The following is a 27,297-nucleotide window of genomic DNA, read 5'->3' as shown; positions in this document are numbered from 1 at the left end:
CAAGGGATGTCACTATATTAGCTTAGTTCTACTTTGTCTTGGCAACATTTTGTAGTTTCAGAAAGCAGTCTTTTGTCATTATCTATTATATTAGCTGTATTGTTTTCATAGATACCACTTATCTCACAGTAGAAAGTCCCTTTTCTCCTAATTTGCTCATAGTTTCTTATCAGGAATTAGATGTTGGATTTTTTATAAATCTATTTTTTTTCTGTATCTACTTAGATGATTGGATGCTACATATCTGAAAGAGCAATCCTATTGACCATGATTATCACAAAAGTGGTTTAAATGATTTTTATTTTTTAATTATTTATTTATTTATTCATGAGAAACAGAGAGAGAGAGAGAGAGAGGCAGAGACACAGGCAGAGGAAGAAGCAGGCTCCATGCAGGGAGCCCAACGTGGGACTCGATCCCAGGTCTCCAGGAACACGGCCTGGGCCTAAGGCAGGCACTAAACTGCTGAGCCATCCGGGCTGCCCACAAAAGTGGTTTAATGTAGATTTCCTATATGTGTCAGTAATTGAGAGTCTTAAAAAGTTCTTACAATTTAAATATGACAGTGTCTGTCCACATAGAGTCTAATCCACAGAAATACTACACTATAAATTATTTTCTGCCTCCTTATTTGAATCATTCACTCCTGTTACATTTTTAACATATTGAAGAGAGAGAAGGGAAGAGAGAGAGAAAGAAAAGGGGACAAGGAGATCAGTTAAGAGGATAAAAACAATCTAATGAAATATAAGCAATGCACAGAAAAATTCAAATATCCAATTAACATATGAAAATATACTCATCCTAAATAACTACTTGTTGGAGTCTCTTATTATGTTTCATAAATCTATTTGTTCTCCTGCCAACACTACATTGCTGTATTTATTGTATCTCTAAATCATTTATTTTATTTTCTTAAAAATTTTTTTATTTATTTGAGATAGCATGTGAGGAGGGAGGGAGGCAGAAAGGAGGAGAGAGAATCTCTAGCAGGCTCCATGCTGGGACCCCAATGCGGGGCTCAATTTCACAATTCTATGATCATGACATGAGCAGAAATCAAGAGTCAATCACTCAGTGGAATCAGCCACTCAGGCACCCCATCAAATTATATATTTTAATAAAAGGTAAAATAAGTTCCCTTTCATTATTTTTCCTGTTTTGGCTTGAGGTACCTGGTGGCTCAGTGGTTGAGCATCTGCCTTTGGCTCAGGTTGTGATCTCAGGGTCATAGATCAAGTCCCACATCTGACTCCCCCAGGGAGCCTGCTTTTCCTCTGCTATGTCTCTGCCTCTTTCTGTCTCTCATGAATAAATAAAATCTTAAAAAGAAATGAAAGAAAAGTTTTGGCTATTTTCCTTGTATATTTTTGTAAACAGGGTTTAAAATTTTCAAGTATGTCTTTTACTATATTTTATACTTTAAATTCCAAAATGTGGATGTACATCCTAAAACATGTTTATTATTTGCCAGAGTGGAAATTAAGCATCCACTAATGGTGGTGAATTAGGTACCTAATCACATGGGTCACTTTCATTCACTAAGAGTTTCTTTCCCTACTTCTGAGCTTTATTTAATAGTTCAATGATGATATTACAGGGTACTGGTTTTTAGTCTGAGCAGAAGAGGTAAAGCAACCCATTGAATCAGCTAAACAGCACAGAGCATAACACACTTGCAACCTAAAGACAAGTTCATCTGGGCAAGAGAATTCAGTAAACACTCAGTAGCCAGGAGTGTATAAAATAAAATCAAAGTTAATTATACAAACCATTTTATAACTCACAGACCTAATATATCTTAAATGTCAAATAAATACAAGACAAAAAGAATTAACATCAAAACTTACAGAGAGATAGTCTAAACACTTGAAAGAGATTTGGAAATTTCTGAAGATAACAGTAGACTTATTCATTCCCAAAGAATGTCAATGACTCCACTATATACACTCTTTCCTTGGAAGATACCAGGAAAAACCATGTTTCAGTCTTATCAATTAAATGGTTTCTAAATCTCCCTCTCTCTCTCTCTCTACACACACACACACACACACACACACACACAGTCTCATATTTCCTGGAATATGCAGGTCATAATCTACAGAACCTAAAAATCATTTTATCATCAAACCATTTCTTCCAACTTTCCTGATACGCTTACTCCTACTCCGTTACTCCTTTTACATGGGATGATATATCTTCTTTTTTTTACCACTTCTTAATTGTCCTTACCTTTCTCAAATCTTTACCTTCTGTCATTCCAAAGCCATAAAATAAATTATGAGCTGCCTTTAATTATAAAATACCTACCATTGAATGAGCATCTAATATGTATCAAGTTGTAAACCACATCTTAAAAAGTAGATATTATCCTCCATTTAAACAGATTAAGATACTGAAACACATGGAAGTTATTGTTTCTCCCAAAAAAACCCTTTGGCTAGTAAATGGCTTAGTTGGGATTTGGATCAAGGCCTGTACAATGCCACAGCTCCCAGTGTATCCATTTTAACTACACTCAATGCTTCCAGACTCTTTTTCAAGCATAAAGAAACCAGTAACAAAAGTCACTTTCTCTAAATGCTCTTGATATGATCATTCCCCATAAAAGAAGTCCAGCTTAGTTTTCAATCATCATTTATTCATAAATTATGCTTTCCCTAAATTGCCCTGCTCTTACTTAAGTGTATTTATGTGAATTTTGTGATCTCCACTGTTCCCAAGCAAATATGTATTATCAATTGAGATTTAACAATATGTGTTGATTTATGTGCTGAGTTCATGTTACTATTCTCGGTCTCTTTAATTCACAACTCTATTATTTATCTCTTTTATGAAAGTTTTCTTAACATCCTAAAATAAGCCTCAAGCTCAACTATACCAAGCAGTCCAAAAATCACTTGGAATTCAGGACTATCATCTCTGTACAGTTGCAGTTCTTGAATGCATGTACTAAATTTATAGAGGTGTGTCCATCTGCTCGCTTGTGTTTATTTGGCCTCCCTCTTCCACTAGTACCGCTACTCTCATCCTTTGGAATTCTCCATCGTACCTGAATGTTTATACTTCACTCATCATCACTGAAAAAAAAGGTGAGATTCAGGGCATTCATAAATGCAGAGGATGGTGAAGCACAGGAAAAAAAAATGTTTTATCTTAATTACTCTGGTAAATGAAGCCAGAAGGTGGTATATTAGAATGTAAAGGATACAGGATCTCAAATACATTAATTGTCTATCTATAGTCAAGCCTGATATTTTGATCACCAAAATTGTACTACATTCAGGGTATGGTTGGAGGACTACAATACGCAAATTAAAAATAGCAATACCCTACAATACACACTAACACATAATCAGGATTGGCATAGAGTTAAAATATGATTAAGGTGGTTAGCTCTTGGGAGGCTTTCAACAAATGCTTATTGATTGAATAAGTGCCTAAAAGATTGTTGCTTTTTACTTTCAATGTTGTGATTCTGTCTGTACAGAAATGGGAGGATAGAGAGTTGAAGGGAATTTTGTTCCCTGTACATCATCCACAAACTTTATCTCAGAGTTACACTATCTAAAAGACTCAGAAATCCAAATTTCACAATTTGGTCATATATAACCCAATAAAAATCCTAATGTCATGTAATAAAATAGCATATTATAAATAATCATTAATGTTTGATTTATAAGGAAAATACAAAATTCTAGTCTTATTAAATGTAAGTAAATTCACCAAAATATCAATACAGTATGTAATTAAAAGAAATAGCTGGCTCACTTGATTTTATGTTAAACAATAAAAATAATAAAAATAGGAACAAGGTCTTGTTCTAAGAAATATTAAAATCCTAATATCATGTGGTATTTTGCTCACGTTCCCACATATCCTCTCAGAACTTTACTTTTCAGCAAAAAAAAAAAAAAAAAAAAAAAAAATGCAATTTCCAAGGACAAAAATCTAATTGCATATTGTTAAATCTGTTTCCTGCAAAGAAACATCAAAAAATGAAAATAAATGAAAGTCACTTTAGTGTACATAACTGAAAAGTAGCTATTTTTGCAGTTATCACAAGGCACTATTAATTTCAAACAAAAGTTTTATCCCTTTCTGTTGCTAAACCACCAGCATTTTATTTTGTATTTAATTTACTTTCTTTAATGTACTTTTTGAAATTCAGCATAACATTTTTAAAATAGTAATCATTTTTCCTTATGGTGACTAAAGTTAAAAGCTGTTCAACTGTTAAACTAATTCTTTTGTTTTTCTCCTCAGCAAGCATTAGTGAGCACTGGGCACCAAGCTAGGAAAGTGATTATGAAAATCACAGTCACCAAAGATCCCATTTATTAAACAATGATTCTAGATTGCAAAGTATCTTCTGATTGCAAATACTGATTTGCCTGAATATGTATTACTTTTAGTTATGATAGTTTTACGTCATAATTTGTAAAAGTCAAATAAGAATCTACTTGAAATTCTCTTTACTAGACTTACCAGCTTGAGTGGTTATTAATTCATCCATTTTCACTATACTGAAAAGTCATATTAACATTTTTCTTAAAAAGCGAAGATGATGACTGAGATCCTAAATTGTAAGGGTCCAACAGCCCTGATAATACATTTCTTTCCTTTTGTTTTAATTGAGATATAATTGATATATGATATTAGTTTCAGTTCTACAATATAATATTATATAAAATATAATATAAAGCTTCAATGTTTGATATATAAGGAAAATATAAAGCTTCAATGTTTATATATACTGCAAAATAATCACCAGAATTCTAATTAATACCCATCACCACACAGAGTTTACGAGTTTTTTTTCTCATGATAAGAATTTTTTAAGATACACTCTCTTAGTAACTCTCAAATATACAATACAGTATTATTAACCATACATTTTCTTTAGAAGAGACATGTACCCTGAGCGTGTGGTTGAAATAAGGGGTACATCAATAACTGAAGAGGAACAACTCGGAAAGCAATGCTTTAAGGGTCCAGCTAATGACCACCGAGGAAATTTATCACAATAGTAGACAGATCATGAACAGCCCAGGCCAACAGACTCACACATATCAAGTGCTCTACTGGAGCACAGGCTTTAAGCAAATCAGGAAGTGAAGAGGCAAATGAGAGGAGTGAGATTGGACCCAGGAGAATAGGGTAAATACATTCTTTTCCAGTTCCAGCATTCCATAACTCATTTGTTTCTCCGAATGTTTTACCCCAACCTTATTTGTGCCGCAGGCTTTCAATCCTAAAATGTGCATTTGGTTTCTTCAAATATCCCCAGGGCCACTCTCACCTTCATTCCATTTCATCTTTCTTACCTAGAAATTTCAAAGTATATCAGAAATATAACCTAACACATATCAAAAAATTGTCTCCTAATTTCTATCTTGCATTTTTTAACCTCAATTATCTACACCTGAAAACAGTTACATAATACATTCACTCTAAAGTACTAATTGCAGGGGGAGGGAGTGTGAAAGATTATTCCACTCAGGAATATCTACATTTTTAAAACTCTCTAGTAACTTAATCAATGCTTTAATGTGAGATTTCAGGCAGCACAGTGGTTAAAAATGAGGATGATTTATTTTAGTTTATCTTATTTTTTTACCATTCCAGAGCCATTGCGACATTTTCTATTGAGACTATTATTTTTCCATCTAGCTATCAAGGGCTGATTCTTCTACTGAAAGTAACTATAATCATAAATCAAATATAATTTCTATACAGACACATATGTTGTGTGTTATTAGGAGAGACTATTAATAATTTGCCTGTTTTCAGACACATCGAAATGCAAATGTAAAAATATTTGTGTATGTTTCCTAATATCATATTTCTCAATGGGATGGTCAATCCTTAAGTACAAAATCATCCATTTGGGATTTACTGAGGAACCTGCAACTCCTACAGGGTTATGTTCCCCAGGATCCATTTTTTTTTTTAAGTGATCTAACATAAGGACCTTAGAAAATTTTGGTGAAGAAAAAAATGTAAAAGAAAATATCTCACTGAAATGTTGACTTAAGTCATAACAAATATGAATATGTAAGCTTCTATGGCCTAAATAAGGATGAATCTACACAGATTTTCTCTTGCATGCTATAGTATTCTTGATGGCTTATTACTGACCTTAGGAAAGTTAGAAATTCTAGGGTCATGAGGAAGCCTACTTCTTCAATGATCAATCTTTTCCAATTGGCATAACTATTACTTTTTTAAAAAAAGATTTTATTTATTAATTCATGAAAGACAGAGAAAGAAGGCAGAGACACAGGCAGAGGGAGAAGCAGACTCCATGCAAGGAGCCTGATGTGGGACTCAATCCCAGGTCTCCAGGATCACGCCCTTAGCCAATGGCAGACGCTCAACCACTGAGCCACCCAGGCATCCCGCATAATTATTTCTTTATCTCATCCCCAGAAAAAGCAACTACTCTTAATTATTTTCAAATGTAGAACAAAACCTAGGAAAATGTGAGCATCAAGATAAACAATAACATAATGGGTCCCCATTCATTAAATAAGAATCTGAGTCCATAGAGACTTTAATTAAAAGAAATGTACTTCTTCACAGTAAATGCTAATTACTATAAAACAGGTGAGGTTAGAAAATCATCTATGATTGTCAAAGCAGGTAAAATTTTCATGAGGAACTGCATATTTACATGGTCTCAAAATGTTTCCAATAAGTTACAAAGGGGAAATTACTAGCTTTACAGTAAAGAACCTGGGCAACTTAATTATGTGATCAGAGTCAGCATTACTAATATTGGGACAAACCAACATCATACACCCTCTGATATACACTGAAAACAACATAATATCTTTTAACTAATACTTCTGACAAGAATACATACCTGAATCTAATCATGGGAAAAGATTAAAACAAACCTAATAACAAAATAACTGGCACTATTCAAAAATATCAAGGTCAAGTGGGCAAAGAACAAATGCGAAACTTTCCCAATTTATGAGAACTAAAGGGACATAAAAATAAATGCAATGCATGATTGAATCCTGCAAAATGAACATTACTAGGACAACTGACAAAATTTAAGTACAGACTTTGGATCAGTTAATAGTATTGTATCATTGTTAAGTTTTCTGATTTTGATAATTGTACCTTTGTTTTTTAAGAGAATGCCCATGTTCTCAGCAAATACACACTGAAGTATTTAGGAAAAAAAGACACTGTGCCTACAACTTATTCTCACATGGTTCATTTAAACAATCATATAATACAGTGATTATTACATATAATACATATAATAAAGTAAGACAAAATGTAAACAATTAGTAAATCTGGGTAAAGGGTATGTGGGAAACCCTGGTACTATTCTTTCAAGTTATATGTAAGTTTGATATTGAATAAAAATATATATGTATTAAATTTCCACCAATAAACATCCTGGCCCAGTTGATATCATGAGTTAATTATATCAAACATTTAGAAAGAATATGGTAAATAAAATAAATAAACAAGAAACAGTACCAGTCTTACAGAAACTCAGAAACAGAACTTATTTTACTAGGTTAATGTAATCATGATATTAAAACATGAAAAAGATATAAGAAATTTACTGACCTAGAGCCATCATAAACATAGACATACAAGCTCTTACCAAAATAGAAGAAATTGAATCCATCAATATAAAAAGGATAATACAACATGAGCAAGTGGATTTTATATTAGGAATGCAAAATTAATTTAACATTCAAAAATCAATGTAATTCACCCTGTTAGAATAATTTTTTTAAAAAAAGATGTTCATCTCAACAGATGCAGGGAAAATGTTTGACAAGATTCAACACACGTTTATGACAGAAAAACTTTTAGCAATCTATCTGTCAAAGAGAAATTCACTGATCTGATAAAGGTATCTACAAATAAAAACCTATAACTTCATACTTTATGATAAAATACAAATCAATCTCAGTGTAGGTTGAACAAAAACCCTTGGCAGTATTAAATTTCTTAGTAATATTTTGAAGTTCCTAAGTATCTCCCACCAGTTAAAAGTGTGACATCTGCTGTATCATTTGACGCAATGAAAGCCAACAGACCTAAGAAAATTCAAATTCTGCCTCAGTTCACTGTTGCCTCTTTCCATGAAGCCTTAGAAAAAATACGTACAAAGAGCATTCAAAAAGGAAAGGAAAGTAGCATTTTATTAATTATAACTGCTTACTAGATTTAGAATTAAAAACAAAAGAATTTTGGTTAACTGAGATGGTATACACCTTTCTCATAAGAAAATGAAGTCTAAAAGTCTTCAAACCAAATCAGACAATGAGGTCTTCCCATTTATCCATATTCCCTTCCTACCTCAGTCCCCACCACTACCCTTTCCATGCTTGAAACAATATAGATATTATTACTCTTAGAAAATCTCATTGGACTGGACTTAAAGGGAGAAGTTCTCAGGGAGGACAGCCTCCCATCTCTTGGCAATCTATTCCTGGTCTTTTTCTTCGGTCTCCTTCATTCTCTTGGCCAAAAATTGCATATTCTGCAGCCTCTTCTTTATTTTTTTTTAGTACATTTTTTCTTCAGAGTAATATGCTGACGTTTGTGTTGGAAGAACAACGAGACATCGAATCTTGGGTGTTTTGGTTCTAGGTTTCTTACCTACTTTGTTTAAAGGCTTTCTCACAACATACTGATAGACATAAGCTTCTTTAGAGAGATTGAAAAGTTTGTGGATTCTGCTAGTTCTTTTGGGCCATAGGCAACAATGCACAATAGTTATCAGTGACTCCAGGAATAGCCTCCAGCCCCCCCCCTCCTTTTTTTTACAGTAACCAAGTTAAGAACACTGAGATTGACATCTACAATGCAACCTCAAATAGATTTGTGCTTTCTTTCTCCAGTCCTCCTTGGTCTGTAGCAGGAATGCCCCTTACTCAATAGCAGGTGGACAAGACTCCCTGCTTCATAGGGGGAGGGGGGCTTGTTTGTCATTGCCACCACTGATTTGAACCACATAACCCTACCATTCTTTACCCAGAGCATCAGCAGCAACTTCTGTGGCCATATGCTTCTCATAAAATATATGAAGTTAGTGTTTATTCATGTCCACTTCAATGAGTTTCTGACAGGTAGTATCCAGAAGAGAAATGTTCAGTTTCATCCTAAAGCAGCCTACAATCTCTGAAGTGGCATAAAAAGACTCATCTTTTTTTTTTTTTTTTAAGTAAACTTTACCCTCAACATGGGACTCAAACTCAGGACCCCAAGATCAAGCGTTATATGTGTTACCTACTGAGCCAGCCAGGTACCCCTAGGAAATGGTTCTTTTACATTTTTTTCAACACTCGATCAGCCTAAAATGTATTGTGATGGTTTCTCTTTCCCAAATGGCTTTCTCTCAACTTACAAAAAAAAAAAAAAAAAGACCTACATCTCATGCAACCAGAACCTTGCTATAGTAAATTGCCCCAAGTTCTAAGAAGTACCAAAGCAGCTGTTGGACAATTCCAAAAATGGATGCTAAGACAGTAAAGTTATATTAACAGAAACAATTCCTTTCCAAGACAGGTAGTTACTGATTATTTGCTTAAAACAAAAAAGAAAAAAAAGTGACCTAAAACTATCAACTGGTAAATCATTAAAAATAATTTTTGATGATACTCACTCTGTGATGCTTAGCAGATAAGGAAGAAGTTCAAGCTAACATTTTTATTTACATTCATTTTTTATGTAGTTTCTTCAACACTACATTAATAAAAAAATAGAATTGATATTGAATTATCTCATTCTAACCATATATTATTATTCATTAAGGGATACATAAATTAACTGAAAAGAAGTCCAATTTATAATTCAAGTAGATTTTGATTATGAAAATTTTTAAGTTTATGTTCTTTTGATTATTTTGAACTTGTAATCAATGCAATGATAATTCAAGAAAATTTTGACGATTTACAGTTACTGATCATAAGAAATACAATTTTAATTTATATACACAGTTTTACTGCATAAAATGTATTAATGTGATCAATCAAGCATAAATATAACATTAAGGAAAATTCTCTAAGAGGAATAAAAATAACATCACAGGGAAAAATAAAGTAAAATTTCTGACTGTTAAAGAATACTCATGTTTATTTTTTTAACAGATGAGGAATATCAAATTACTACTGCATTTACTTTCTATTAGACACTTTTTAAGGGTCTTTTATTTACGTATTTATTTAAGAGTGACAGAGCAGAGCAAGGGAGAGAGAACATGAGGGGGGACAACGGCAGAGGGAAAAGCAGACTCCCCACTGAGCAGGGAGCCTGGTGTGGGGCTGGAGCCCAGGACCTCAAGACCTGAGCCAAAGGCAGCCACTTAACTGACCTAGCCACCCAGGTCCCTGTCCGTTGGGACACTTTTAAAAGGATAACGTGACAGTTTTATTTTTAAATGTCAATATTTGCAATATGATGAAAATTACATTTAAAAAAAAAACATATTAATACCCATCACCTATTTCCTATTCCCCCCACCCACACCCTCTCTGTAACTACCAGTTTGTTCTCTACAGTTAATAGAGACTCTTACAGTTAACTCTTAAAGTTAATAGTTTGATTCTTAGTTGGTCTTTTTTCCCCTTAGCTTGCTTATTTCTTAAATCCCACACATGAGTGAAATCATATGGTATTTATCTTTCCCTGACTTATTTCACTTAGCATTATATTCTCTAGATACCTCCATGTTATTGCAAATGGAAAGTTTTCATTCTTTTTTATGGCTGAACAATATTCAGCGCCTATATACATATATATATATATGTGTCTTACAGAACAGTCTTACAGAAACTCAGAAACAGAACTTATTTTACTAGGTTAATGTAATCATGATATTAAAACATGAAAAAGATATAAGAATATCTATATATATACACATATATATGTACCTATATGTATAGATATACATATATACAGGTATCTACATATCTATGTGTAGATATAGATATAGATATGGAAGCAGCCTATATATATACATATACATACATATACATAAACATACATACACATATATATACATACACACACACACACACACACATATATAGGCTGCTTCCATATCTTGACTACTGTAAATAATGCTGCTATAAATATAGGGAGGCATATATCACTTTGAATTAGTGTTTTTGTATTGTTTGGAATACAAAACAGTAGTGGAATTGCTGGATCATATATATTTCTATTTTGAACTTTCTGTGGAAACTCTGTACTGTCTTCCAGAGTGGCTGTACCAGTTTGCATTCTCACCAATAGTGCAAAGAGGGTTCCCCTTTCTCTACAACCTCACCAACACCTATTATCTCGTGTTGTTGATTTTAGCCATTCTGACAGGTGTGAGGTGATATCTCATTGTAGTTTTGATTTGCATTTCCCTGGTGACGAGTGATAATGACCATCGTTTCATATGTCTGTTGGCTATCTGGATGTCTTCTTTGGAGAAATGTCTGTTCATGTCTTCTGCCCATTTTTTAACTGGATTACTTGTTTTCTCGGTGTTGAGCTATAGTTCTTTATATATTTTGGATACTAACCCTTTACTGTATGTTATTTGCAAATTTCTTCTTCCATTTGGTAGGTTGCCTTTTGGGCTTTTTTTTCTTTCTCCAAATTTTTATTTAAATTCCAGGTAGTTAACATACAGTGTAACCTAGTTTCAGGTATAGAATTTAGTGATTCACTACTTACACAGAACACCTAGTGCTCATCCCAACAAGCCCTCCATAATACTAGTCACCTAGTTTTTTTTTTTTTTTTTACCAGTCACCTATTTTAATCATCCTCCCACCTTCTCCATTCCAGTAACCTTCAGATTTGTTCTCTATAGTTAAGAGTTTGTTTCTTGGTTTTCCTCTATTTCCCCCCACTCTATTCATTTGTTTCCACTTATGAGTGGAATTATATGGTATTTTGTCTTTTTCTGACTGACTCATTTTGTTTAGCATTATACTCTCTAGCTCCACCATGTTGTTGCAAATGGCAAGATTCCATTCTTCTTTATGGCTGAGTCATATTCGTGTGTGTGTGCGTGTGTGTGTGTGTGTGTGTGTACACCACCTCTTCTTTATTCATTCATCAGTCAGTGGGTATTTGGGCTCTTTCCATAATTTGGCTATTGTTGATAATGCTGCTATAAACATCAGCATGAAATCAGCAACACAGGAAACAATAGGTGTTGGCAAGGATATGGAGAAAGGGGAACTATTACACTGTTCGTGGGAATGCAAACTGGTGCAGCCTCTCTGAAAAAGAGTTAGGAAATTCCTGAAAAGGTTGAAAATAGAACTACCCTATAATCTAACAATTGCACTACTAGGTATTTACCCAAAGGATACAAAAATACATAACCAAAGGGATACATGCCTTTTAGTTTTGCCGATTATTTACTGTGCAGTTTTTATTTTGATGTAGTCCTAATAATTTAGTTTTGCTTTTGTTTCCCTTGCTTCAAGGAACTTCTCTAGAAAAAAGTTCTTAGAGCCGATGTCAGAGAGACTACTGCCTGTGCTCTCTTTTACGATTTTTATGGTTTTGGGTCTCACATTTAGATATTTAATCCATTTTGATTTTATTTTTGTGTATGGTATAAGAAAGTGGTCCAGCTTCATTCTTTTGCATGAAGCTGTCCTGTTTTCCCAACACCATTTGTTGAAGAGACTATCTTTTTCCCACTGGATGTTCTTTTCTGCTTTGCCTATATAATTGTGGGTATATTTCTAGATTTTCTATTCCATTCTATGTGTCTATGTGTCTCTCATGAGACACAGAGAGAGAGAGAGAATGGCAGGCAGAGGGAGAAGCAGGCTCCATGCAGAAGCCCAACGTGGGACTCAATCCCAGGACTCCAGGATCACATCCTGGGCCGAAGGCAGGCGTTAAACCTCTGAGCCACCCAGGGTCCCTATGTGTGTCTATTTTTGTATCAGTACTGTACTGTTTTGATCACTACAGCTTTGTAATATAACTTGAAATCAGGGATTTTGATGCCTACAGTTTTGCTTTCCTTTTTCAAGATGGCTTTGGCTATTTGGGGTCTTTTGTGATCCCATATAAATTTGATTGTTTGTTCTAATTCTGTGAAAAATGCTGTTGGTATTTTGATAGAGATTGCATTAAATGTATAGACTGCTTTGGGTAGTGAAAGTTGCATCTTAAATGACAACCTATGTTTGTGAATATACGTTTTTTCAAAATTCTTATAATGGCTACCCAAAAAAAGCTTTAGAATCATTAGTCCAAAAAGTAAGGCTTTTTGTAGGCTGAAATTTAGAGACACAGATTTTCCTTTTTAAATATGGTATAACCTGTAGAAACTTTCTGTGGAATTAACTGTGAGAATTTAAAGCATTTGTACTTACTAATCAGACCACTATAAAGAGAATTTTACAACAGCATTTTTTGGTCTGGTGTGATTGTTCAAGTGTTTAAAAATAGAGAGAACTGCACTAAACAACCAGGGAGGGAAAATTTTAATATCCATAAAATATAGGGGAAATCTTAAAGATTTGCAAAGATGAGTAAGCAACTTCCCAGTCATCAATATAGATTAATTTGATATCTTTTGTACAAACAGCACAAAAGAAATAGAAACACTGTCTCCACACCTCTATTCATCATTCACTATGATCACTGATCTACAACCTCTCAATGAATCCATTAGAATTCCTGCTTTGAAAAAAATAAAAAAGAATGGAGGTATATAAATAATTTACACTGCTTTACTTTTCTGATCATTACATAAACAAGAGACAGGATATCTACATTGGTAGTCTCCTTAGGTAGAAAAATGATAAAGACAGACCACAATCTATTAGTGTTCTACTAGAATACTTCCCAGAAAATGTAATAACTTGGGTACAATTAGATGTACACACCATAAAGTCACGTACAGAATTGCTAAGATTCTTTTTCCAATTTAACTTTATATTAATAAAATCTAGTTTTCAATTACATGTATGATCAATTCCTGGCAAACTAATATTGAGGGGCAAATTAAAATGAAGAGTGGAGAGGACTTCTTAAACTTAGTCTAAAACATTTCCTTGTGATTTTTCTAGTTACCTATTTGAGTAAGTATTATTTCCTTAGGCTTAACCCATATCTTTTTTATTTAACATTATTATGTTGTGAAGATAAATTTTGAAAGTGATTTTTTTCTTTTAGTTCAAATAGTGTTCACGAGAGACAATCCATATGGAAAGAATGTCTTGAGCACACATTTATTATGAATAAACTTTAAGAAGACTTTGTAAGAAGTATACCATGAATATTCAATTTCCCTAAATTAGTAAGTTATCTATTAAGTCAGATACTAAAAAAAAAAAAAAAAAGCTGCCGAATGCTGTCAAATTGGTGCCATCAGCCTGAAGGACCAAATTTAACTTATATATCACAACACATATAGAAAGATGTCTAGTTTAAATTGTCAAGAAGATGACTATTAACAAAATACAATTTCATTATGCATATGAGGTAGATCAATAAATCTTTGATATTGAGATATTAGTAAGGTTATTCTACCTCTGCCTTTGCAAAATTGCTTTGCTGGAAAACTAAATAAAGGAAGGATGTAGAGCGCTAGAAAATGAGGGCACTTATTTTTTTGTAAGATTTTATTTATTCATGAGAGACAGAGAGAGAGAGAAGCGGAGACACAGGCAGAGGGAGAAGCAGGCTCCATGCAGGGAGCCCCAAGCGGGACTCGATCCCGGATCTCCAGGACCACAACCTGGGCTGAAGGCAGCGCTAAACCGCTGAGCCACCTGGGCTGGAGGGCACTTATTTCTTAAAATTCAACTCTTCTTCAATCAAATGCCAGTAAGTTCTGACAGTAACGTTGGGTGGGAGGATCTCTGTATACACTTCTCAAAACAATCCCCCTTTTGTTATTCTCTTAGTACAATCCAACATTGTCATGGGTGATTTGCTTCAGAGGCTAAAAGGATCTCTTCAGAAGCAAAAGTTGCCTTGAAAAGCAGGCTTCTACCTGGACTGCCTCTCCTAAACTGGAGATTTTTTTTCCTCTTTATAGAGGAAAAAAGTTAGTGAATTATTGGCCAATATTATTAAAATAGTAATATACTCAAATAACAATATAAAATATATATTATATATAAATATATAATATAAAATGTATTTTATATATTTTTCATTTATACTTCCCCCAATTCTAGAGTATCCTTAATGTGAATAATGTTTGATTTCTTGTTCCCATTGGAGTGAATTCTTTTAAGCTTCACAAATGCCCTTTCCTTCTCTGGGAGGGAGCCTACTGCCTTACACACTCTATTCTTGGTGACTTTTCACCTGCTCCTTCTGTCACTGTTAACATTGACTTCTTTCTCCTAAGTAAAATCAAGAAGAGTTCACTCTCCCATAAATTTAGGGATCCATAGGATAGTCTTAATCATTCAGTTGTTTTATGGCCACTATGTTAAATAATTGATCAGGGATTAACTGGACTTGGTTGGGTTAGACTAGAATTGATTGGCACTTCTCAATCTCCCACTCTGACAATTACAAAGTTGTTTCTCAGGATGGAACTTAGACATTTTGATTCTCTCCTCAGTCAGGTGAGGCTCAGTGGGGCTCACCCATCTTTAATCTTAGACAGCTATCACTTCTCCTTTTGATTCAAGTATTTTAATCCCTGTGTCCCAAAACCCAGAGAAAAATTGCACAGTTCTCCTCATTGTCTCCTGCAAGAGGTCTCTGATCAAATAGAGTTTCCATTGGTCATTCCAGAATTTCAGAGTTTCTCCAGCAGCCATACAACTGAAGAAACCCTAAGATTCTTAATATCTTAAAAATATATGCATTTTCAGATAGTTTAGCAACCCAGAGCTTTTTCACTTTGGCAAATTCAGCCAGTCTCCTAAAATTAGTATTATTTTTCCATTTTGCTTGTGGTCTTTAAAAGTTTGTAGAAATCAGGGGATCCCTCAGTGGCTCAGCGGTTTGGCGCCTGCCTTTGGCCCAGAGCATGATCCTGGAGTCCCAGGATCGAGTCCTGCATCAGGCTCCCAGCATGGAGCCTGCTGCCTGTGTCTCCGCCTCTCTCTCTCTCTCTCTCTCTTTCTCTCTCTCTCTGCCTATCATGAATAAATAAATAAATAAATCTTTAAAAAAGGTTTGTAGAGAAATCAAAGTTTTAAAAATAGTATTATTATTACTCTCTATGAGGTAGATTTATTTAGATATAAATGTAAATAATAAAATAATCCTCAGAATTAGATTATCTTCTCAATATTTTTTCTTCATTAAAGATTGTAAAAACATAAAAGGAATTTTGATTTTCTTAGAGAACTGGGATAGATAATTCAACATAAGTTCTATGAAACTAAATTTAAACCTACAAAATTTCAATTTTACTCAGCAAATGTGAGTACTTACCACTGTGCCTTGCCCTACTGCCTGACAGTAGTAGTTTGATTGGAAGAGTTACACACTAAGGTCCCTAGGTCATGGAAAAACAACTAATGCTACCATGAATATTGACCTGCCCGGACCTGAAGGCAATGAAATTTATTTTGCCTATACCAGAAACGATCTCCTCTCTGTTCTGGTGCCTGCCCTGGAAATAGCCACCAAGTGTACTATCTTAAAGACTTTTATCTCAACTCTACCTAAAAAAAGTTCTTTCTTGTATTTCATCTCACACTCTACACTAAAGTCTTGTTTGAGTACATTTTGGTCACTCAATACCCCAGAGAAGGTTAAAATGACTGCATACTTGTGTTGGTCAGTTGAAATAAACTTCATGAGAAATTATTCCTTGTAAGTAAATAAACAATAAAGTTAACAAATAAAGAACAACTCTGGAAATGGTTATTCCCAATGCTTCTAATCAGATGAATAGATCAATGTGACAGGTAATAGAGCTGGAAGTCAATCTTTAGGATTTGCGTAAGTAGGGCAGTTAAGACCTAGAGAATTTGAGAATAGCAAGCTCCTAATAAAAGAGGATTAATTAAGAGTATTCCAGGAAGAAAGAGAAAGAGGGCATTACCCATGGTTATATTTTAGAGTGGAAAGCAAGGCAGAAACCTAGTCATTTGATCATGTCAAATGGCAAGCTGTATTAACAAAATGTGTAGCTGCAGATAACAGATATTCTAATTAATAGAGACTTAAATAAATAAGAGTTGCTTTTTCTCATATGAAAATTAAGAGATGGGCAGTTGCTAGAATTACTTCTCCATTCATTGAAACTACCCTTAATCCAGTGTGTTATTGCTCTGTTGCACTATCTTATGTTGGCTCTCATTCATATATGTGCTACCAATGGCTGACTGCAAGATGCCACTGCAACTCCAGACAACATGGCCACATTCAAAGCCAGATAAGTGAGGTAAGTGTAGAACCATGTTCATAAATCACTTTGGACTACAAAAACTTTCCCAGAAAACCCTAGCAGAAATCCACTTATATCTCATTGGACAGAACTACCATATGGCAACTATCTTAGCTATAAGGAAACCTGGAAAAGTTAGCACATTCTACTTTGCTATGTATTTTTGTAACATAAACTACTCAATTTGTGCTTGGTAAATAAGGCAATAATGTCATTATGAAGGAATAAATACATTGTTTCATGTAGAACTTTTTCTATGCAAAGGAATCCAGAACAGCAGCAGTAAGACATATTATATTAATTGAAAGATGCAGTTTTTCACATTTTAACACTTCTGAAACCAGTGAAATTTATCATTGTGTAGAACAGGTGAAAGCCATTACAAGTTGTCATTGTCTGTGCATGCATATGCAAACTTGGTCATAGTAACATATATTATCATACATCCAAAAGAATACTATTCCGTTGCTCCATATGTCAAGCAATATAACTAAAGGCATGACAAAGTGCAAAATTCCTCAAAATCAATGAAAGACATTTCAAAACAAGCAGGGACTGGTATGACTGATATATCTATTAATCATATAAACCTATAAGATAGAAAACATCAGTTTGTCAGAAATTTAATACTGATTTTGAACAGAAGCTATTTAACAACTAGTAATGCATGATTCAGTGAAGATAAAATAAAACTATAAATTAGTCAAAGAGAAAAACATGAGCCTCAAAAGTCATAAGTTAGTAACTTGGAAGAAAATCTCCACATTTTTAAGGAATGCTACAATACTCTTAACGGCATAAACTATATGTGCAAAAATATGGAGGATTTTGCTAAGTTGAAAAGTGATACAAAAGAGTTGGCCTCCAAATGTAAAGAAGTCATAGCAATCTTACCCATTTTCTTTAACTATAATTTTTTATTTTAGGTATGTACAGAGTGATTTTTTTTACAGTCCATGATCAAGTAAGTCTTTCAATGAGTAAATACCCTTCTAACTTTGAAAATAAAACATTGTCTCATTGCTTAATTAGCATATGTGACTCTTATTAGCACATAAAATAGAGTGCTTTACCTTACAATAAAAGCATTTTAATAAATTTGATATGATCAGTAGGAAAGTGGGAGAAAACAACCTTTAGATTGAGAACTATTGTAGAATCAGGAACCTTCTCTGGATAATTTTAAGAAAATTAAAAATGAGCTCATCATTTTCAGAGAAATTCACCCAAGACTTGAATGACTCTAGGCTCAATGCAGGATGTACTAACTTCCTTACTTTTGCAAACAGTAGCCTCACTAGGTCAAAGCACCATTTCCATGTGCATTATTCTATATCTGCTATTCCTGGCCTGGCTGGAGTGTTGCCAGTATCTTGTCTGTTGTTTTCGTAAAATTTTAATATTCCCTATGGTAGCTTCTGTTTGTTTCTGGTTTTCAGAAATACAGTTGTTTTGTGACTACTGACTTTATACCACAATCCTACAAAATTCCCTTACTGTTTGTCATAATTCATTTGAACAATAACAAAATTTGAATTATTTTGGAATTTCTCTGTAAACCGATCACTTAATCTGCAATAATGAAAGTTTTATTTCTTCCATCCCAACCTTTAATAATGGTTGTTTCTTTCATTACTATAATAAATAAGACTAAACATAATTATAATTAAAAGCAGTAAAAGTGTAAAATTAGGTATCTTTGCCTTGTTCCTAAACTCAGTGAGACAATTTTCATTATTTTGCCATCTATACAGTTTTACTTGTGCAGTAGTTTTCAATTTATGTAATTTCTTCAATAACTACAAGAAAATTCTCTTCTATTTTAACTGTCTATAAATTTATTTCATCTAAATTTTCAATTTTATGACATAAAGGTATTTTGAATTCCTTCGTTATCTTTCTAGTGTTTCAGTATCTATAACAATATTACTATTACTTTTTTCATTTCTAATGTTGCTAATTTGTTCCTATTTTTCCTGGTTTGGTTTCACTGAAAGTTTGTCAACTCCTTTAGCCTTTCCAAAGAACAACTTTTTTAACCTTATTAATTCCTTCTAGTGCAAGTTGTCATTTGATTAATTTCTGCTCTTCTTTCCCTCTGCTTTCTTCAGACTTGTTTTCTTGTTCTTTCTCCAAATTCTTTAAACGGATGCTCAGCTAATTACTTTTAGCTATTTTTCTTTTTTTAAAGATTTTATTTATTTATTCATGAGAGACACACAGAGAGAGGCAGAGACAGAGAAGGAGGGAGGCACAGGGAAAAGCAGGTTCCCTCTGGGGAGCCAAATGTAGGACTGGATCCCAGGACCATGACCTGAGTTTAAGGCAGTTGCTCAACCACTGAGCCATCCAGGTGCCCCTTGTAAGCTCAGCTTTAACTATAATATCTATGGAGACAAATGAAAATACAGAGAAGGAGGGCTTTTGTCTCCAACATCCCTGAGAACTTGTTCTTTTGTTTTTTTTTCTTTTTGACATCAAAGTCTGCAATGACCTTGGCTCCATACAATACTAACTTCTCTTTATATTTCCTTGACCTCTGAAGTTTTGGAAATACTTTTTATATACTTCCTTTCTGTGAATGTTGTGATGGTGTCTCCTGGTTTTCTGACTCACTTCTCTGCCTCCTTTGGGAATTCTCAAGTCACTTCTGCTTGACTTCTAAATTTCAGAGTGCCCGGTGCTTATTTTTAGACTCTTAATTTAGTTTTTAAAAATATTTTGCCCCTAGGTTACCTTCTCTAGTTTCATGGTTTGGAATATCATCTCTATCCTCATGAATCCCACACTTTTTTCCCCTATAATCCCATACTTAGTTTTTTTCTTCTAGTTGGATATGTAATAGACATGACCCAAATATCTTGATTTTTTTCCTGCCTACCTCCACTAAGCCTGTTTCTCCCTCATATTAGTAAATGATGCCACCAGTCTCAAAATTGCTCAGGCTTAAAGTTCATGAATTATCTTTGTTCATCTCTTAACTTTTCATCCCAAAGTATGTATGCTCTCACATGTGTGCACACAAACACACACACTGTGTAATACATTGACAAATCCTATCAATTCAACTTCAAAGGCATACCCAGAACTCATATATATTCCATTGGTTCCTACAAATATCATCACTCAAGCCATCGTTACCTATTGGTAAAACATTGAAGAGCCTCTTAACTGATTTATATGTTCACTTGTTTGCTTCTCTACCGTACAACCTAGAATTACAGTGATTTTTTTAAAAAGAATAACATAAGTTAAATATTATTATTGCTCTATTTACAACCTTACAGGCAATTCCCATTGTACCAGAATAAAATGTAAATTCCCTCCCCTGATTGGTAGACACTACCAAACACTAGAAAGATAACGAAGGAAACACAATCCGGGCCCTGCCCGGCTTCATACTCATCTGGCTTCATACTTCATTCTCCCCAACTGTGCTCCAGACTTCTTACTGTTCCTTGAACACAACCAGTTATTTCTACTCTAGTGCCTTGTATTAGCTGTTTCCTCTGCCCGAATGCTTTTACCCTAGGTCTTTGTGGGGCTGGTCCCTTCTCTTCTTTAAGGCCTCAATTTATGCTACCCATTCAGAGCAGGATGCCAACCTAATTTAACCATGGAGTCACCTAATCACATTAGTCAATTATAAGTTTGTGAAAACACTTTATGTCTATCTTTTATTATATACCTGTCGGCTCGTCCCTTCCAGAATTTAAGCTTTTTGCAAATAAAGATATTGTCTATCTTTATTTACTGCTTTTCCCCTGGCATCTAGAAAAGTGCCTGTTACATAAGAACTTAATAAACAATTAAAAAAGTGAATCCTCACAACAAAAACAAAAAACATTTAGATTGGTTCCTAAAGTAGCTCAGAAGAACTACTGTACTAATACAGTTATTTGCATTCCAGTGTGATTTGAAGACTCAGGGAAAAAATCAGCCAAAACTTGTGGCCCCTGACACAAAATCATCTTTAGTGACCATTTTTCTGAGAGCACTCCAAAGGCAATTTAGAAGAGACCTTGAATCAAGTGGTGGGCTCAGTCTCCATTATGAAAAATCAATAAATGCCCCTCATCTTCTCCTTTAATTCTTATAAAACATATAAATAATAATACTTAGCTCTTTTTGGAGAAACTGTTAAAAATTGCTTCCTCTGGAAATTTTTTCTTTCTCTTTTAAAACCCTGGCTTTTGCTCTTTCTCTTATTCTCTAATAATACTTTTCAGTGGCTGATCACTTTCCTCTGAAAGGTTAAAGTTCTGATAGTGCTGGGCTGGGGAAAATTAGGGGGGACAAAGGCATCTAGACAAGATGTTAGGTGACTTCTGCCCTGAATCTTCAGGGTGTGAAGGTATCATCACATTTCATTTGATCTCATTGCAGAGAACAGCAGGTGGGGCATAGAGAAGTTCTGGAAGCTGCCTTTGGCCAGAATGACCACTATGGACTGGCCACCTGCAGTGATGGGCAGAGTGGGAACAGGGGAAGCCCAACCTCTGTGACCACTGCCGTTTCTGCTTGTCCTTTCCCTTGAAAGGGAAACTTTAAGAAACCTTTGGCTGGATATGAATAAAGGTTAAGAATTAAAATACTGATTATGTAAAATTTGTATTTTACTTCTGGATCTAATAAAAAAAGTTAGGACTAAGAAAAATCTGTCTGAGCCTTCCTACTAGGCCTACTGAGTCCTGTCCCCAAAATGGCCATTGCCAGATGTAAAAGCAAGTCAGCCAGGTATTTTATTAAGGAAGCCACTTCCATTTACCATCAGTGCTTGGTAAGCAAGAATCTCTTAAGGTGTTTCAACAGACAGGCTTTATGCCAATTGATATTATGTTCAAATGATTTTGCCTCCAAAAAACCCTCTTTATTAAATGGAATCTCCTCTTTTAGAAGTAGAAATTAAAAAAAAAAATCTTACATATGTGAAGGTATAACCAGTTCCTTTTTTTTACAGAACTGAAAAACTAAAATTATCAACTGTGACTTTTCCAGAGCAGGGTCATTTCTGCTCTTGTTAAATTTCCTCTTTTTACAAGGTCAGGGCTCAGAGTGAGTGACCTGCTACAATCTCCAAAGGGCCATAAATTGTAGAAAGTGCCCATTGTCCTCCCTCATGCTCTTTGGTTAGAAATACTAGAAGCCCATTCAAACTAGCTTAAGCTTGGGCAGCCTGGGTGGCTCAGCAGTTTAACGCCACCTTCAGCCCAGAGATCCTGGAGACCCGGGATCTAGTCCCACATCAGGCTCCCTGCATGGCGCCTGCTTCTCCCTTGGCCTGTGTCTCTGCCTCTCTCTCTCTCTCTCTCTGTGTCTCTCATGAATAAATAAATAAAATCTTTTAAAAAAAAAAAAAAAAAAAAACTAGATTAGCTCCTTGCGGATCCTGCGCCGGAGGAGACGCACACAGCTAACCTGGTCTCATTCGCGCGACTCTTACAGCCACTAGTCTCGGGGCACAATGGCAACTCTTAAGGAAAAACTGATTGCACCAGTTGCAGAAGAGGCTGTGATCCCAAACAATAAGATCACTGTAGTGGGTGTTGGACAAGTTGGTATGGCATGTGCCATCAGCATTCTGGGAAAGTCTCTGGCTGATGAACTTGCCCTTGTGAATGTTTTAGAAGATAAACTCAAAGGAGAAATGATGGATCTACAGCATGGGAGCTTATTTCTACAGACACCTAAAATTGTGCCAGATAAAGATTACTCTGTGACTGCCAATTCTAAGATTGTGGTGGTGACTGCAGGAGTCCACCAGCAGGAGGGAGAGAGCCGCCTCAATCTGGTGCAAAGGAATGTTAATGTCTTCAAATTCATTATTCCTCAGATAGTCAAGTACAGTCCTGATTGTATCATAATTGTGGTTTCCAACCCAATGGATATTCTTACATATGTTACCTGGAAACTAAGTGGACTACCCAAGCACCGTGTGATTGGAAGTGGGTGTAATCTTGATTCTGCTAGATTTCGCTATTTTATGGCTGAAAAATTTGGCATTCATCCCAGCAGCTACCATGGATGGATTTTGGGAGAACATGGCGACTCAAGTGTGGCTGTGTGGAGCAGAGTGAATGTGGCAGGTGTTTCTCTTCAGGAACTGAATCCAGAAATGGGAACAGATAACCAGTGAAAATTAGAAGGAAGTGCATAAGATGGTGGTTGAAAGTGCCTATGAAGTCATCAAGCTAAAAGGATATACCAACTGGGCTATTGGATTAAGTGTGGCTGATCTCATTGAATCCATGTTGAAAAATCTCTCCAGGATTCATCCAGTATCAACAATGGTGAAGGGTATGTATGGTATTGAGAACGAAGTCTTCCTGAGTCTTCCGTGTATCCTGAATGCTCAGGGCTTAATCAGTGTGATCAATCAGAAGCTGAAGGATGATGAGGTAGCCCAGCTCAAGAAAAGTGCAGATACCTTGTGGGATATCCAGAAAGACCTAAAAGATCTGTGACTTCTGGCTTCTAGGCTGTAGAAATTTAAAACCAAGATGTGATTAACTGTGAGCCTTTAGTTTTTCATCCATATACATGGATGACAGTTTGCTTTTATCTTCCTAAATATGTGAATCTGGGCTCACAGAATCAAAGCCCATGTTTGGTTTAATGCTTGCAATATGAGCCTTGAACAAATAAAATTAACTATTGTAGTGTGAAAAAAAACTAGATTAAACTCAAAAATTTGATATAATGGTACAGGACTTTATTATAAACCTAAAAACAAAACACATCTGGACCTCAGAATAACTAGAACCAGGAACTTACTAGGCTGGCTCCCTGTCTCTTCACTCCATTCCACTTTTTTGTCTGCTGAATTCTCTCTCTTTCTCAGTATGGAAACTGACTTCCTCTGTTTCTCCAGTCACCTGGGTGGAAATAGAGGCATAAACTTTTCTTTTTCTCTTTTTACATTTAGGTGTTACATATATTAAGGTTTTTATAACAGCCACCTTTTAGAAACAAGCAAAAAGAGTAATTATGAACCTGAGATCAGCCATATAATAACAAATGTGGGATCTCTCCAGATCATCTAAACTACTACAAAGTTGAGCTAGTGGATCAGAAGCAGTGGCCTGTAAAATGGGGTTCAATCGCCTTAGGGATTTTCAAGATGATGCATTGAGATACTGAAAAAAAAAGTTGGAGCTTTAACTTTTATCTCTAACCTATCAATACTTCTATGTTTTTTTATATTGTATTATGTACATAAGACCATTTTAAATAGTTCATTTTGTTTTTCAGACTAAGGAGTTATCTTTTTATTGCATCTACAGCTTTAATGATAAAGAACTAGAAATTGGACTAACATCTGGCCTGTCCCAAACCACAATGAACAAAGAATCAAGTTCTAAAAATAAAGTACCAACAGTTAATTTTAAAGCAAATATTTTATGGAACACTGACCACTAGTCCTATTATGGATTATTATGCAGAATGCTCAGTGTTCCAAAATATCTTTAGAAACTTTATTTTGTAACTTTTCAATCTGTTAATGATCTTCAGTTCCACGTTGTTGAACTGGAGACATTCAGTTCTACTGACTTTGAATATTGCCTGTTGTTCCTCTGACATTAAACGCAGACCTGGGACCCCCAACACAATTTTACAGAAGAGCTGCCAATGGTAAATGTCTATAACTTATTTATAAAGAGAAAGAATTTTAAGAAGACAATAACTGCTATTTATTAATCTCTTCATAATTTATCTTTGAATTATAAGTTGTTATGATTCACATTAAGGTGACAAATTTGAATGAGAAAATCAAGGTTATTTTTTGTAATGTAGGAGAGGGTTCATTTTCAAAATGGGCCTAAAGTAGTTTTGTTGATTAGCATAATAATAGGAAGGCTATGCAGTCTCAACTCTCATATTAACCTTCAAGAATAAAATTGGAAACCAAAGCATTGCCAGTTTCTATACTTTGCAAGAAAAAAGGTGAGGCACAGATTATATGGAATCAATGAGCAAATTAGTGTTCCTACAGAACATTCATAGTTTGTGTACATGAGTGTGTGTGAGTTTTTCTTCTTCATTTTTGGACCACAATCCATGTGAAATGGATCTGTGAGTACATCTGTAACGATATTGCGGTACTTCAGTAAATATAAATAAGACAAATTAAATCATTTAAAAACAAAATTAATACAAAAAATGGAATTTGCCCTGCATCCTGAAGGCTTAACACTCTGTGGGAACTCAATAAATATTAAATTAGGGTCACAAGATTCAAAGCCTACTGAATCATAAGGAAAAACTATTTTCAAAGTCCTAGGCTATCTATAAAGCACCCCCTACTTCCAGACTCTGTATTCCAATTTTAAGGTCCTAGCAGGTATGCTTTAACAGATAATGCTTACAGCAGCCTGCATAGAGAGAGATACTATTTGTGAAGTAAAGAAGTATAAAACCTTATAGAATATAATGAATGAAACTCTTGCACTGTACCTGGAAGCAAATAAATGGAGCAGATTGAAGACCCCAGGAACAAAATAACTCATCGGGTCAACTGTTGAATAATTTTCTTTACTCTCAAATTGCAAAAATTATTTGAAAACTAATCAAATCTTAAGCCAAGTTCCAATAATTTAAGAGGTGAATTGAGGCCTATGTGGGCTAGAATTTCTAGAAGCAAAACCAGTGAGCACAGAAAGCTCAGGATAATCTTTCTCCACACCTTTCTGGAGCTTCCCATGGGAAAAACAGGTTTACCTAATAAACCTAGATTTTATAATTAGCATTTTTATGTGTAAAGGTTCTCAAGAACATCTTGTATACTTTCAAGTTGCTTCTCGGCAAGTTCCATAAGAATCTTAAATAAGACCAGGCTCCTATTAAAGAATAGGTAACTAATGATATGGTGTAAAGAAACAAAGTCAAAATCCTAGCCTACTCATTTAGTTGATATGTAATTTGAGCATGTCATTTAACTTCTTTGGTCCTCAAATCCATCACCAGTAACGTGGGAATCATAGCACCGATGCCAAATCAATGCAGATTATAGAGGGAAAGTAAATGAAGAAACTGTATTCCAGAAGCATGGGATAAGGAATTATTAAATCTAAAAGAAACCTATACGGTTCACATGATAGAACAAAATGGGCCCTGTAAGTATTGGCTGGCTACAGAATGCTGGAATGTAGCTCTAAATGCTGGATAAAAATAATCTCAAATCTCAATGGCTTGTAACCATAACCACTGATTTACCTCCTTTCTGTGTTTTTAACATTCTCCTATGACCAGGAGCTTGCCGGTGCACATCTCTTTCCTAGTGGATCACAGTAGTACAAGGCAAGCCAACACACAAACACACGTGAAGCCACCTCTGTTGCTTCATGCCCACTGACATTCCAGTGGCCCAAGTAGTCACACAGTCAAGCCCACTCAGTGGGGCCATGTTATATATTTCACATATACTAGTGGAAGGCATAACAATGGCATAAGACAAAGGAGTGAAAACTTAGGAACAATTATCTAGTGTCCTATTATGCATAGTATAGGACCAATACTTTATGCGGTCACAAAAGATCGGATCCCAAAACTCAAGTCAATAGCATTTCAATGCCCTAAAACTGTGAAATGTGAACACCAGCTACTGTCTGGAGTCATTAAAAAGCAGATTATTACCCTCAAGGTCTCTATTGAATGTACTACAGTTTAGTCATTAATTCTTGGATTTATTACACAGAGTAACACATTACATAAAGAAGTGAGACATTATTTAGTTTTACCTTTCCTATAAATGGATCTTGGCACCAAGCCAGATCTACTCCTCTAGAGATCATTTGCTTTTGCTTTTCTCATTTTTTAAACTTCCTTTAGGCATTAATCTACAATATCTGAAAACCTGATTATTTTTGTGAGTAGAAAATAAACTGTTGATTCCTCACTTGCTGACCGTGGAAAAAAAGAAGTTT

General features: G+C 34.8%; 1 pseudogene; it reads left to right on the top strand.

Annotated features, from left to right (window-relative positions):
- Window positions 1-22,832: 22,832 nt before the first annotated feature.
- Window positions 22,833-24,040, top strand: LOC112678788 (L-lactate dehydrogenase B chain-like; annotated as a pseudogene).
- Window positions 24,041-27,297: the final 3,257 nt, after the last annotated feature.

Source organism: Canis lupus, chromosome 22 (genome assembly GCF_003254725.2).
Source record: "Canis lupus dingo isolate Sandy chromosome 22, ASM325472v2, whole genome shotgun sequence".
Classification (NCBI taxonomy): domain Eukaryota; kingdom Metazoa; phylum Chordata; class Mammalia; order Carnivora; family Canidae; genus Canis; species Canis lupus.
The sequence above is the reverse complement of the archived record's forward strand: the minus strand, read 5'-3'. Positions and strand labels throughout refer to the sequence as shown.